Raw genomic sequence first — 13,086 nt, 5'->3', positions numbered from 1 at the left:
GCTGGAAATAAAGCAAAGATCAAAACCAACAAAAAATTCCTGCCCTTATGGATCTTACAATCTCTTCCTGATATTTCTACTGTGGTAGCCAGGATGTGTACTATTATGCATGCATCTGTTTCCGGGGTGTTTGTTGTTTGCTTGTTGGCCTTCTTTTGTTTTCTTTCTTTTTTTTTTTTTTTTATTATACTTTAGGGTTTTAGGGTACATGCGCACACCTTCTTTTGTTTTCTTTGTGTGGACTCTAAAGAGTTGGCGGGGTTAGGGGTAACTTTCTGGTGCAGATGCTTGGAGGACTGAAGACACCTGGAGGACACTTACTTGGATTGGTCAAAGCTTGACTTAACTCGTTCATTCAATCATCAATTATTTATAGAGAATCAACTATATAAAAGGTTCTGCAGTTTAAAAAAAAAAGTAAATAAGCCAGATTCTCTGTCCCATAGATAGTCACAACCTAGTTTTCCCTACTGAGGAAAAAAGACATTAAAAATACATAATTACAATTCAATATAATCTATGCTACAACCGAGTACACACAAAGAGTGAACTCAAACAAAGGAAAGAGTTAACTCTGCTGGAAAAAACTCTAGGGACATCTTCCCAGAGGAGGTTTGGTAACCTGCGTTGTGAAGAATGAGTAGAAGTTTTGTTGCAGGCTGTGGGGAAAGCATGTACAGAATAAAAACAGGGAGAGCAGCTGCACGGTTTGGAGAGAGGTGATTGTTCCTCTCTTTTTATTAAGGCTGCAGCAGTCCTTAATACACATCTTGCTGCTTATTAAGATTACCAGGAGAGCTTTCAAAATGACAGATACCGTGACCCTACCACCAGCTCGATTAAACTAGAATCTTTTGGGGGTGAAACCCAGTCCTGCATAAAATTTTAAGACTCTCTGGGCCGGGCGCGGTGGCTCACACCTGTAATCCCAGCATTTTGGGAGGCCGAGGCAGGCGGATCACGAGGCCAAGAGATCGAGACCATCCTGGCCAACATGGTGAAACCCCATCTCCACTAAAAATACAAAAAATTAGCTGAGCGTGGTGGCACATGCCTGTAGTCCCAGCTACTCAGGAGGCAGAGATAAGAGAATCGCTTGAACCTGGGAGACGGAGGTTGCAGTGAGCCAAGATCATGCCACTGTACTCCAGCCTGGCGACAGAGCGAGACTCCATCTAAAAAAAAAAAAAAAAGACTCACTGAGTGGTTCTAAGGTGCAGCCATGGTCAAGAATAATTAGGCTAGAATAGTACTTCTCAAATTTTAATATAAGAATCACCTGAGGATCTTTTGAACTAAAAGTAGATCTACCATTCAATCCAGCAATCCCACTACTGGGTATCTACCCAAAGAGAAAGAAGTTATTATATGAAAAAGACACACACATGTATGTTTATAGCAGCACAATTCACAATTGCAAAGATATGGAAAAGCTAAGTGTCCATCGACCAATGAATGGATAAGGAAAATGTGGTATATATACACCATGGAATACTGTTTGGCCATAAAAAGGAACAAAATAATGGGTTTTTTTGCAGCAACCTGGATGGAGTTAGAGGCCATTATTCTAAGTGAAGTAACTCAGAAATGGAAAACCAAAAACCATGTGTTCTCACTTATAAGTGGGAGCTAAGCTACGAGTTTGCAAATGCATACAGAGTGATATAATGGACTTTGGAGACTCAGAAGGGGGAGGGTGGTAAGGGATAAAGAAATACATATTGGGTACAATGTACAATACTCGGATAATAGGTGCACTAGAATCTCAGAATTCACTGCTATATAATTCATCCATGCAACCCCAAGCCCCAAAAGCCATTGAAATTATATATATATATATAAATTCTAATCCAATAGGCCTGGAGTGGGCCTGAGAACCTGCATTTCTAACAAGCTCCCAGGCGATGCTGATGCTGCTGGCCCACAGCACATTCTAGCAAGTGGATAGAACAGTGGTTCTCAAAGTATGGTGCCAGTACCATTAGCATCACCTGGGAACCCAGAAGAAATACAGATTTTCAGGGCCCACTCCAGATCTACTGAATTAGAAACTCTGGGGGTGGAGATCCGGCAATCTGTGTTTTCAAGTCTTCTACATGGTTCTCCTGCACCTTAGAAAGTCATGATAGTGTTGAAAAACCACTGGGGTGAAAAACCACTTTGGGCTAGAGCATCAAAAGGTTGAGTAATGGTACTGAAAGATACTAGAAATGTACATGGGGTATAAAGAATGTGGCATACAAAGAGTTAGAACGGGGTGTCAAATCTTTCGGTTTCCCTTGGCCATACTGGAAGAAGAATTGTCTTGGGCCACACATAAAATACACTAACATTAACGATAGCTGATGAGCCAAAAAAAAAAAAAATTGCAGAAAAATCTCATAATGTTTTAAGAAAGTTTACAAATTTGTGTTGGGCCACATTCAAAGCCATCCTGGGCTGCATACTGCCCACGGCCCATGGGTTGGACAAGCTTGAAGTTAGAATTTTATCCTATAGGCAACAGGAAATTCCTAGATAGTCTTAAGAAGAAGAGTAATTGAATTCGAAGTTATTTTAAGATCTTTCTGGCAGAAGTGTCACTTTGAGGCACCTCCGAACTATGGTACGAAGTGTCCTAGTTGCTTTGGTTTCACTGATGGGCCTTTCCACCCATCTTCCCAAGGCCTCTGCCCCCCTACAGAAAGCCTAGGGTCCTATGACAGCTCTGGGTCCTGCCCAATGTTTGCCGGGCTGATTTCCCTGGTTTCTGACCTAGTGCCTGTCCATTGATTCTTCCTCTTTCCTGGGTCCCTGTTGCTGGTGGCTGCCTTTGGGCTGTCAGTGCCCTTTGACTTGACTTCTCCTGGGGCCACTGCCTCTTGGGTCTTCCTAACTTGGCTTTAAGGGCTGCATTCCACCACCACCTTCATCCCCATCCCACATCCGACTCCCACTCCAAGCAGAGCGCAGTGCCATGGGCCTTGGCTTGTCTGGGAGGAGGTGCTAGACAAACAGCTGAGAGAGACTGCATGTCTGGCTGGCAGTGACTTGCTAGGTGACCAAGGCCAAGCAACTTACCTCTCTGGGCTTCAGTTGTCTCATTTATATAACCCAGTCTCCGGGATTGGATTTAAAAATCATTCAAGAGACCCAATATAAAGCTCCACAATTCCATAGAAAACATTTGCTTTGTAGGATTACTTTATTGAAAAATATGTCCAATTACAAGTCTTTTTTCTTGGATATGGAAGAAGCTTACTTTTTCAAAATATAGAACCTGTTTTTACAAGCTCAATATCAAGGTGTAGAAGGATAATAAATTAGAAATAGTTACCAATGTTTTGCCCCCAGATATCTCCCCTATGCCCTTTTCTTCTGTTCAAGTAAGTAGACAATTCTGAGTTTATGGCCTTGGGAAGAGATATGACACATCTGAAAGCAGAAAAAAGGGTGTCTATCTCATGCCAGTCAGAATGGCAATTATTAAAAAGTCAGGAAACAATCGATGCTGGCGAGGTTGCAGGCAAATAGGAACGCTTTTACACTGTTGGTGGGATTGTAAATTAGTTCAACCATTGTGGAAGACAGTGTGGTGATTCCTCAGGTTTCTAGAACCAGAAATACCTTTTGACCCAGCAATCCCATTACTGGGTATATACCCAAAGGAATATAAATCATTCTGCTATAAAGACACATGCACATGTATGTTTATTGCAGCATTATTTACAATAGCAAAGATATGGAACTACCCAAATGCCCATCAATGATAGACTGGCTAAAGAAAATGTACATATATACCATGGAATACTATGCAGCCATAAAAGAGAATGAGATCATGTCCTTTGCAGGTACATGGATGAAGCTGGAAGCCATCATCCTCAGCAAACTAGCACGGGAACAGAAAACCAAACACTGCATTTCTCACTCATAAGTGGGATTTAAACAATGAGAACACATGGATGCAAGTTAAACAATGAGAACACATGGATGCACACACCAGGGCTGGTTGGGGGTGGAGGACAAGGGGAGGGAGAGCATTAGGACAAATACCTAATGCATGTGGGACTTAAAACCTAGATGATGGGTCGATAGGTGCACCAAACCACCATGGCACATGTATAGCTATATAGCAAACCTGCACATTCTGCACACGTTCTGTATCCCGGAACTTAAAGTAAAATTTTTAAAAAGAGGGGTGTCACCCCTGCTTTTGTTGCTAGAATTCTAAGCCTTTAGGACAGAGGCTGCAAAGTGGTGGCCCTTAGGGCAAAACTGAGTCACAGATGTGTTTTGTTGGCCCTGCAGTGATACTTTTCCAAAATGAATTGATTTTCAACATTTGAAATCAGAAAGGTTTGCACAAACTGAAACTTTCCAGCTCCTTCTTGAAAAAATAAATGGTGGACCTGAACAAGAAAAGCCCTGTACCCCCTTTCCTGGGCCAAAGGGTCCTGGGAAGACAGCAAGATGTGATGCTTTAGCTTCTGCAGAGCCCCATGCAGCTCCAGAGACTCATCGTAAAGATAGTGGGAGATCTGCTGAGCTCAGGACCAGCAGATGGACAAGTCAGGGGTGACATGTGTGGTCCATGGCTAAGGATCTCTTCTGACAGGCCTGATGTTTGTGGGAAGTGTGCTGAGGCCAGGGCCAGCAGATGGACAGCTCAGCGTGGCACGTGTGGTCCACAGCTAAGGACCCAGTGGCATGAAGGATGGATCTCAGCAGATGCCTTGGTGGACCAAAGGCATAGAAGACAGGATGTTTCCTATTACATCTGGTGCCCCAGCTCAGAACTGAGACACAATCCCCTGGGATGGAGAGAGTAACAGAAAATCCCTGACATCAAGATGAAGTCTCTGCCATACAAATAGAATGGGGGCTCAAAATAGAAATCAGTGTGAATTTTAGAAAAGAAAAAGAAACATATTTTCTGCATGCCTCCGTTTGCAACTTAAATATGTACCCATTATAAAAGAAAGTAGGATTTTCCTTATGTACTTGTTTTCTATGTGCGCACATCCTTTTAAAAATGATATCAGGTGTGGGTGAGAAGGGTAGTAGGAGAAATGAGAATTGTGGTTGAATCTTTTCCTCCAGAATGAGACAAACAATTGATTCACTCTAAAGAGCTTAGAGGTGGATTTGATCTTTACACCAGTGGATCTTGACATGTTTGGGTCACGTACTCCTTTAAGGAGCTGATAAAAGAAATCTTCTGTTATGAAAAACATACACGGACACAAAGTTTATACAATTCTATACAAATTCCAAGGGCTTCGGAACTCAACCCTCTTTGGAAGCCCATCCACGGACCCCAGGATAAGAAATCTGCCTCTGCCTGCTACTCTTCTTGTCCCCATTTTTTTCCAGGGATTACAGTGAAAGGAGAGAAAATCCTCAGCCTATTTGGAATACAAAGAAAACTGCCACCCACAGTCTGTCACCCTGGCACCCTCACCATCTGCAGCTTTTCAAAGCTCTTGCCTGTTCCCACCCCCTTCCAGAGCTGTGTTGCTGAGGCCTCTTCCACAGGCCTGATGTTTGCTGAGCTCTTCCCAGAGCATCCTCTTTGGGACTGCCTCACACTGATGCACATTAAAAATAAAAGGGATGGGGCTCTGCACGCTCAGTCCGCTTCTGGCAGGGGACACTTAAATTTGCTGCTTGTCAGGAAATTCACTCTGAACACAAAAGTGTCCTGGGCAAAAGATTCTCAACCAGAAAGAGTGCAGAAGTCTGAGGCTGCAGGTGAGGCAGAAAGCACCCCCTAGCCAGCTGGAAGCCACTACGCTGTTCAGCAGACTTGACTGAAGCAGGTGTCCAACCCCAACCAGCCACCTCCACCTCCACCAAACTGATGGGGCCTCCTTTGTGGGGAGAACTGCTTTCGCCTGATGGCATATGAAAGAAACAACAGAGGCTGGCAAACAAGGCTGGTCATGAAGGGCTCACTCACCCACCATATAGGCACTGGGCACTACTGTGCATCCGGCATCGGGCCAGGCACTCCAGAGGCCCAACACCTCCCTGCCTTTCAGGAGCACGTGTTGTACTGCAAGAGCATGGAACCAGGTAATGCCAATGTGTGTATTCAGTGTGGTCAAGGGCTCCTCCTGACCCCCACTGGCCTATTATGAGGCCTTGAGCAAGTCACTTCACCCTCTGGAGCCTCATTTTACCCACTTGTAACAGGAAGGTATTGGACCTGATGATCCAGAAGGTTCTCTTCCAGGTCATGAAACTTCTCCAATTCCATAGGGACTACATACAAAGCTTTTGCAGGAAATTGTATTGCTATCACTGGGCCACTAGATGACGATTGCACTTTGTTTAGGAGAAATGCTACCTTGGAAGAGTCACTGATGAGAACAGCCACACTCACAAAAATGGGCTTTTTATGCCAGTGAGGAATTATGTAATTAAATGGACAAAATCGAACTGCAAAGCAGCGGATAGTATCTGTCACCCATATGACAAAATATGCTTAATTATCAAAACAACATATCTAACTGTTTCTGTGCTGATTCAGAAGGCACTTGGGGATCTTGGAGAATCTCATAGTTGTGGTTTGGGAGCAGGAAGTGGAGTTCTCAGCACTGACGTCAGGAGACCATCTAGTCCCAGCTCTTGCTCTAAGAGTTTGTTTGACTTTGGTGAATCATGCATCCTTCCTCTACCTTTGTTTCTGCATCTTTAAAACAAGGAGGGGCTCAACCAGACTCCGTGAATTGGCCCTAGTTCTAGCATTCTACAGTTCTCTGGATCAGATTGCCAAGTGTAATAAAGATTTCCAGCACTAGACATGGATGAGAAATCCCTATCATTTTTGGTCTCTAGAACAAGAGAAAGAAGGCCTACTGTCACACACATGTTTAGAACACAACATGTTACCACCATGATTTGGGACAGCTTGAGGGAGTCTCTGACCTTTGCCAAAGAAGTCTTTGCCAAATTAAAAATCCCATAAAACTTGAAGTCTGCCTCGTGCAAAGGAGTGTGGCAACAGATCCCACCTGTCAGGAAGACAAAATTGTCTCGCCCCATGACCAGAACCAGTCCCCTAGGCAAACAGCTTGAGTTCTTGCAGAAAATCTTCCAGCTTCTTCCTGGGGCCAGCACCAGTTCTTTCTCTCCTTTGTTACTCCATATTGGCTTCATTTCCCCCCACTTCCCTTTCTCTGTGTGCGTCAAACTTCACTCTGGTCAGGGAAGGAACCCATGGCTCTCAGGAACAGAAAATATCCCTTTTAGAGCTCACAGTCACAAATGAGCTAGCACCTCAATCTAAAGAGGTTTCTCAAAGTGTGGTCTGTCGGCTCCGTGTATCAGAATCAGTGATGCTAAAAGTGCAGAATCCAGGTTCTACCTCAATGTACTGACACAGGATTTCTATGGGAAGCCTGGAATATGCATTGTCACAAGCATTCTGGATGGGAATGAAGCCTGAGCCCCACTGCCTCACAACAGGGCCCCTTGTCCAGGTCTAGGATATTTGAATTACAGGCAATTTAGTGGAATTTTAGTATTGAAACCAGAATAAGAGGTAACAATACATGATTTGAGAAGCCATACATGACATTTGTTGACATAGACAAAAAAAAAAACCTAAGGCCAGGTGTAGTGGCTCGCGCCTATAATCCTGGTACTTTGGGAGGCTGAGGCAGGCAGATCACCTGAGGCCAAGAGTTCAAGACCAGCCTGGCCACCATGGTGAAACCTGGTCTCTACTAAAAATACAAAACTTAGCTGGGCATGGTGGCAGGCACCTGTAATCCCAGCTACTCAGGAGGCAGAGGCAGGAGAATTGCTTGAACCTGGGAGGTGGAGGTTGCAATGAGTCAAGATCGTGCCACTGCACTCCAGCCTGGGCAACAGAGCGAGACTCCATCTTAAAAAAAAAAAAAAAAAGAGAGAGAGAGAGAAAAAAAAATATCTAAGACAGAGATTGGCAGTAGCTCATATGGGGCTTCTCTAATGGCAATGCTACTGTAAAATCCAGGCCTGCTCATCTTCTTTAAAGGTGAAGAAATTTACATTTCCCTTCCCAACTTCATCAGAATCAGGGGGCAGCAACTCACCCTAATTAGTCATCTCACAATAAACTGGTAAATAAACTACAATGTTATTCTGTTAGTTACAAAGACAGACAAAATTGCTAAGAAAACAGGAGTATTCATGTCAGCATGCCAAGGAATTGCCCCCGCCCCACCCTCCACACCTTTCCCTTTTTTTTTTTTTTTTTTTTTAGAAAAGTCTACATAGAAAGGCAAATTACCACTAACAGATGGTTTGATGAGCATGGGCATGGGAATTAGATAATGTTAAAGTCATGAGATATGGCAACCAGCAACACTCTCCATCAAAGGAAAGAAGGTGAGAACAGACCTGCAATTTACCTAAGCACTTCCTATTGACAAGGCACCATCCCTACTCTTAATCTTGTAGGAATATGCTTGACAAAGGAACAAGAATCTTCTTGCTAGCTGGTTTGATCTAGCCAATGATAGCAAACCCAGTGATAAATGTTTTGCTTTTTTTTTTTTTTGAGACAGAGTCTTGTTCTGTCACCCAGGCTGGAGTGCAGTGGCCCGATCTCGGCTCACTGCAATCTCTGCCTCCTGGGTTCAAGCGATTTTCCTGCCTCAGCCCCTCAAGTAGCTGGGACAACAGGTGCCCACCACCACGCCCAGCTAATTTTTGTATTTTTAGTAGATACAAGGTTTCATCACGTTGGCCTGGCTGGTCTCGAACTCCTGACCTCAGGTAATCTGCCCACTTCGGCCTCCCAAAGTGCTGGGATTACAGGGGTGAGCCACCGCACCTGGCTGGTTTCTTCTTCTGCTATTTTCTCCCCACACCATGGTAGTCCACCTTTATTCTGTCCATTGTAACACAAGTGAACAGAATTCTTGAGATGCAGCCTAGTCCTACTAACTAATAAAATTTCTTAATTCTTAATTCTCTTCATCTCCACAAATGGGATTCTTAATTCTTCACAAATGGGACTGTAATCCATTACCTATAATTCTATTTGCATTTTCACCTAACCTCCACACTTGCTAAACACTTATTTTAGCAAAATGAGGCATAACAAATAAAATATTTGCTTTTCTACCAAATTATGTTTAAATTATGCACACATTTAATTCTTAACATCTCTTCCAAAAGTACAGCTGAAGCAGCCTTAGATGGAATGGAAGTGACCAGTACTTCATTTATGTGCAATGCACATCTAACCCATATGTATCTAACTAGGTTTCAGGCTCAGCTTCCAATCTAGGTCATGAAGGTATGCACGGCCTCCCTAACTTTCCCCATCACTCATGGGTCCACTTTGTTACCATCAGTCACCTGTCATGTGGGTTCTACTGATGTGATCTGTCCTCCTCAGCTTTATAGGTTACATTTTTTCCTATAATCGACTTACATTTAGGGGAAAGGAAAAGTCAGAGGAAGCAGGTATATTGAAAGCTTGCTTATCTTTACAGCAGCTGCTGAAACAGCTGAAGTAGAAAACACTAGCTTCTTTCTCAAGAGCTTTTATTTAAAATAATATCACTGTACATATAAAATAGTGAAAGCATTAGAAATATGATACTCTTAAGATCTGATCTACATTTTCCTAGTTCAATGAAAACAGAATGGGATTATCATATGGAAGAGAGCCAAAGGCACAGATAATACAAAATAACAAATTTAAGTTGCCAAACATATACACTTTCACTTGTAATACATTTGGGGTTTTTTGGTTGTTGTAGTTTCTTTTTTATGAAAAGAGTTAACAATTTTATTTTCACATTTCACAATACAAATACAAACTACTTTTTTTGGTCCCACTTCTCCCCTCCAAAACTATTCTCTCTTTGATAAGAAAAGAGAGAAAGTTTTCCTTATCGTGCTGTTATGAAAACACCCAGAGTCACAGCACCATGGTCTCCTAGTGAAGTAGAACAAGTAATATAAACCTGATACACAAGGCCTCTGCACTATCCTTAACCATCTGGTCAAGTCATTCTAGGCCAAGCAGGCACCATCATGGGACAGGCGGGAGGCCTCATCATTGACATGTGACCTCCCATGGGTGGCTTCATTCCAGGAGCAAGTCCCACTGGCATCATCCCATGAAAAGGAGGGCCCATCATTGGCATCATGGGAGGGCTCCCATATGGGGTGCTGGCATTATACTTGGGCAAAGAGGACCTGGAAGGCTGGGGGGAGGGGGTATCATTGCCCCTGCAGAGGAGGAGCAGAGAACAGAGTAGGAGGTATCTTTCCTGGTTGAAATGCAGCCATTGTTTAGTCAATCAGGTTCTGAGTCTGTTCTTCTATCCATTTCTGGTAGTAGTCTTTCACATTCTCTTTGTGTTTCCTACCACTGAAGTTGGCCTTTCTCACAGATGGAGAATCATGGGACAGCTACGTATTGCAATAGACACAATAAGACTTGGGCATGTTGCTCTGAAGGAGGTTGGCCACTCCATTCCACAACGCCTGGAGATGACCTTGTAATACATTTTTCAAACTTACAGTATAACATGGAAATAGTGGTAAAATGTTTGGAAAAAAAAAAACACAACATTTTATTCCAGGAATTCTCTGACCATACTATCATGTCTTTCTAGAACTTTTCATCCCTACTCTGATTATACCTGTTCTTTGATCTTCATAAGATCTTCAGCAACTTGTATACTTCATTTTACCCTAGTCTTCTGTTTTGTATCATCCTTTCCTGTTTCATTTTCTTCCCTTTCCTGCCCAGGTCCCATTCTTATCACTTCAACTACTTTCTACCCAAAAAACCCAGCTTCCTTATCTCTTTTACCCACTTCTATTAACCCTGTCTTATAAATCTCCAACCCTGGATTGACCCAAACATATCCATCTTCTTCCATGCTACCCACTGGTAGCCAAGTGTCAGAGAAATACACACAGCTAGGTGGACTGGTGCTACTACTATACATTTAGGATTTCCAGTCTCATCTGGGTCCTCAGTGCTTCTAGCCATCTGTATCTGTGTCTCTGGTCAGTTACCCTTTTCCCCTCTTCTCCATGATAGGTCCAAATTTTTGCCATTCTTCTCATGCTCCCTAGCCTATCCTAAGTACCCCTACTTTCTTTAACTGATAAAACGGAGATGACCAGGGATGAGCTTCCTCAGTTCCCACTCCCCACTCACAAGCTTATCCACATCTCTGTGTTCCTTCCCGGGTGTCTTGGAGGACGAATGTGTCAAGGCCAGTGTCACCACTGTCCTTGTGTCACCGCTCTTGAATTTACTCTTCTCCATATCCATCCAGGAATTTGTTCCATCAATGATTCATTTGCTCTCCTGTTTCTTCAACTTCCCCCTCCTGGTTTCTTCTCATCATATTCAAGTCTCTTTAAATCAAAAAAATAATAGGCAAAACTCTCACCATTCTACATTCCTCTTTTAGCTATCACTCCAATTTGTCTTCTTTTTATCTGGGCTTCTGGAGAGGTCCTCCATCAGATATGACTTGGCTTCTACCTCTTCAAATTCACAGAAACTGCTTGTCCTAAGGGCATCAATGATTTCCTCATTGTTTAACCCAGGGAATAGTTTGTTCTTTCTTAGTTGACTTCTCTGAGATACTTGGCATCATTGCTTTCCTTTTTGAAACTCTCTTCTTTAACTCCCAGTGGTGCATAGGCTGTAGGTTTACTGATAGCTCCCAAATCCTATCTCTAGCCCAACCCACTGCTTCAGACCCTCATATTGAACTGCACACCAAATTGCCCACCTGGATCCAAATGCAACATATCCATAATGGGGCCCATTTATATCTCCCCGAGTTTCTTCCATTTGTGGGCCTCAATTACCAAATCAGAAGCCTGGGAGTCATCTTTAACTTCTCCCCTCACCTCCACCCTTACAGCGAATGGTTGCCAAGTATTTTCTACTCTACTTAATAAGAAGGCCTCACTTCTAACTTAGACATTGAAAGAATCAACTGACTATTCTGCTTCCCATCTCACCCCAGCGAAATCTCTTGTGGAGATTGGAATTCTGTGGTTTTCTCATTCTGCTCTTCATATGTAACTTCCATTCACTGAATGAAAAGACCTGACTTGGGAGGAGTGAACCCAGCTGCAGTGAAGGGTACCAAGTATCAAGCTGATTTCTTTTTTAAGTATTTGTGTTGAGAAAACAGGGTTTTGCAAGCCATAATCATCTTGAATTATGCATTGTTGAGCTGCTTTAAGCATAAAAGCAAAAGAAATAAATGTGTAATATTCGGGGTAAAGTTGGGCCATGAAAATCATCACAATGAAGTCATTTGTGGGGCCACGCCAGGTTCTTCTCATAAGGATGAATCTCACTAGTTCCCTTTGAAATGAAGGGGCTTGGAGTTCTGAACCAGAATCCTATCTTTGTGCTCCAAGTTAAAACACATGAAAATAAACCAGAGGACAGGAGTGTGCCTGCCACCCCCTCAGCAGCCCTTCTGGCACACACGGATAGACGATCACATGTAGATGCATCTACACGGGTAGATCCATCACCACAGCCCTACTCGATGTCATCACAAGGCATGTTCCAAGACCCATCTGGAAGGTGTTTCAGAAGAGAAAAAGCCTAGAAGACTTCAACACTTATAAAACAGCCCATGTTAATCAGACTCAATTTTATGTCAGAAAAATTTTAAAGGGAGCAAAAATGAACTAAATACCATCCAAGATTCTTTCCAGCTGAAGAAAAGTCTACAATTCCTTTAAGTCACTGGTTCTTAACTTTGGTGGCAGTGGAGGTAAGGGAGGTGTTGCAGACTCCTTTGAGAAATCAATGGAGGATACGGATTCAGTGTTCAAAAAATGCTTACACATACCCCACCCACACCTCCCAACCACAAACTTTTATGCACAATTTCAAGGATTTCATGCATCCCAGTTTAAGACCTCATGTCTACATTTCGGCACTGACTACACATGAACTTGAATGTGACTGAAACTTTTTTTGTAATCACAAAAATATGATTTCCACTTAGCACCCCTGAAAGTCACCCAGGTTTCTAACCTGTTCCTCTTCCATTTCCTAAGGGTTCTTACTATGGACTTCCCTGGGTGGTGGTGGCAGAGGGGCTA

General features: G+C 43.0%; 1 protein-coding gene and 1 pseudogene across 1 annotated transcript in view; both read right to left on the bottom strand.

The window, feature by feature from the left end:
* Window positions 1-13,086, bottom strand: part of TAF1L (TATA-box binding protein associated factor 1 like) — a 110,892-nt gene that overhangs the window by 38,300 nt on the left and 59,506 nt on the right.
* LOC129490497 (U1 small nuclear ribonucleoprotein C-like) lies at window positions 9,975-10,434 on the bottom strand (annotated as a pseudogene).

This window comes from Symphalangus syndactylus, chromosome 9, assembly GCF_028878055.3.
Source record: "Symphalangus syndactylus isolate Jambi chromosome 9, NHGRI_mSymSyn1-v2.1_pri, whole genome shotgun sequence".
NCBI lineage: Eukaryota > Metazoa > Chordata > Mammalia > Primates > Hylobatidae > Symphalangus > Symphalangus syndactylus.
The sequence above is the reverse complement of the archived record's forward strand: the minus strand, read 5'-3'. Positions and strand labels throughout refer to the sequence as shown.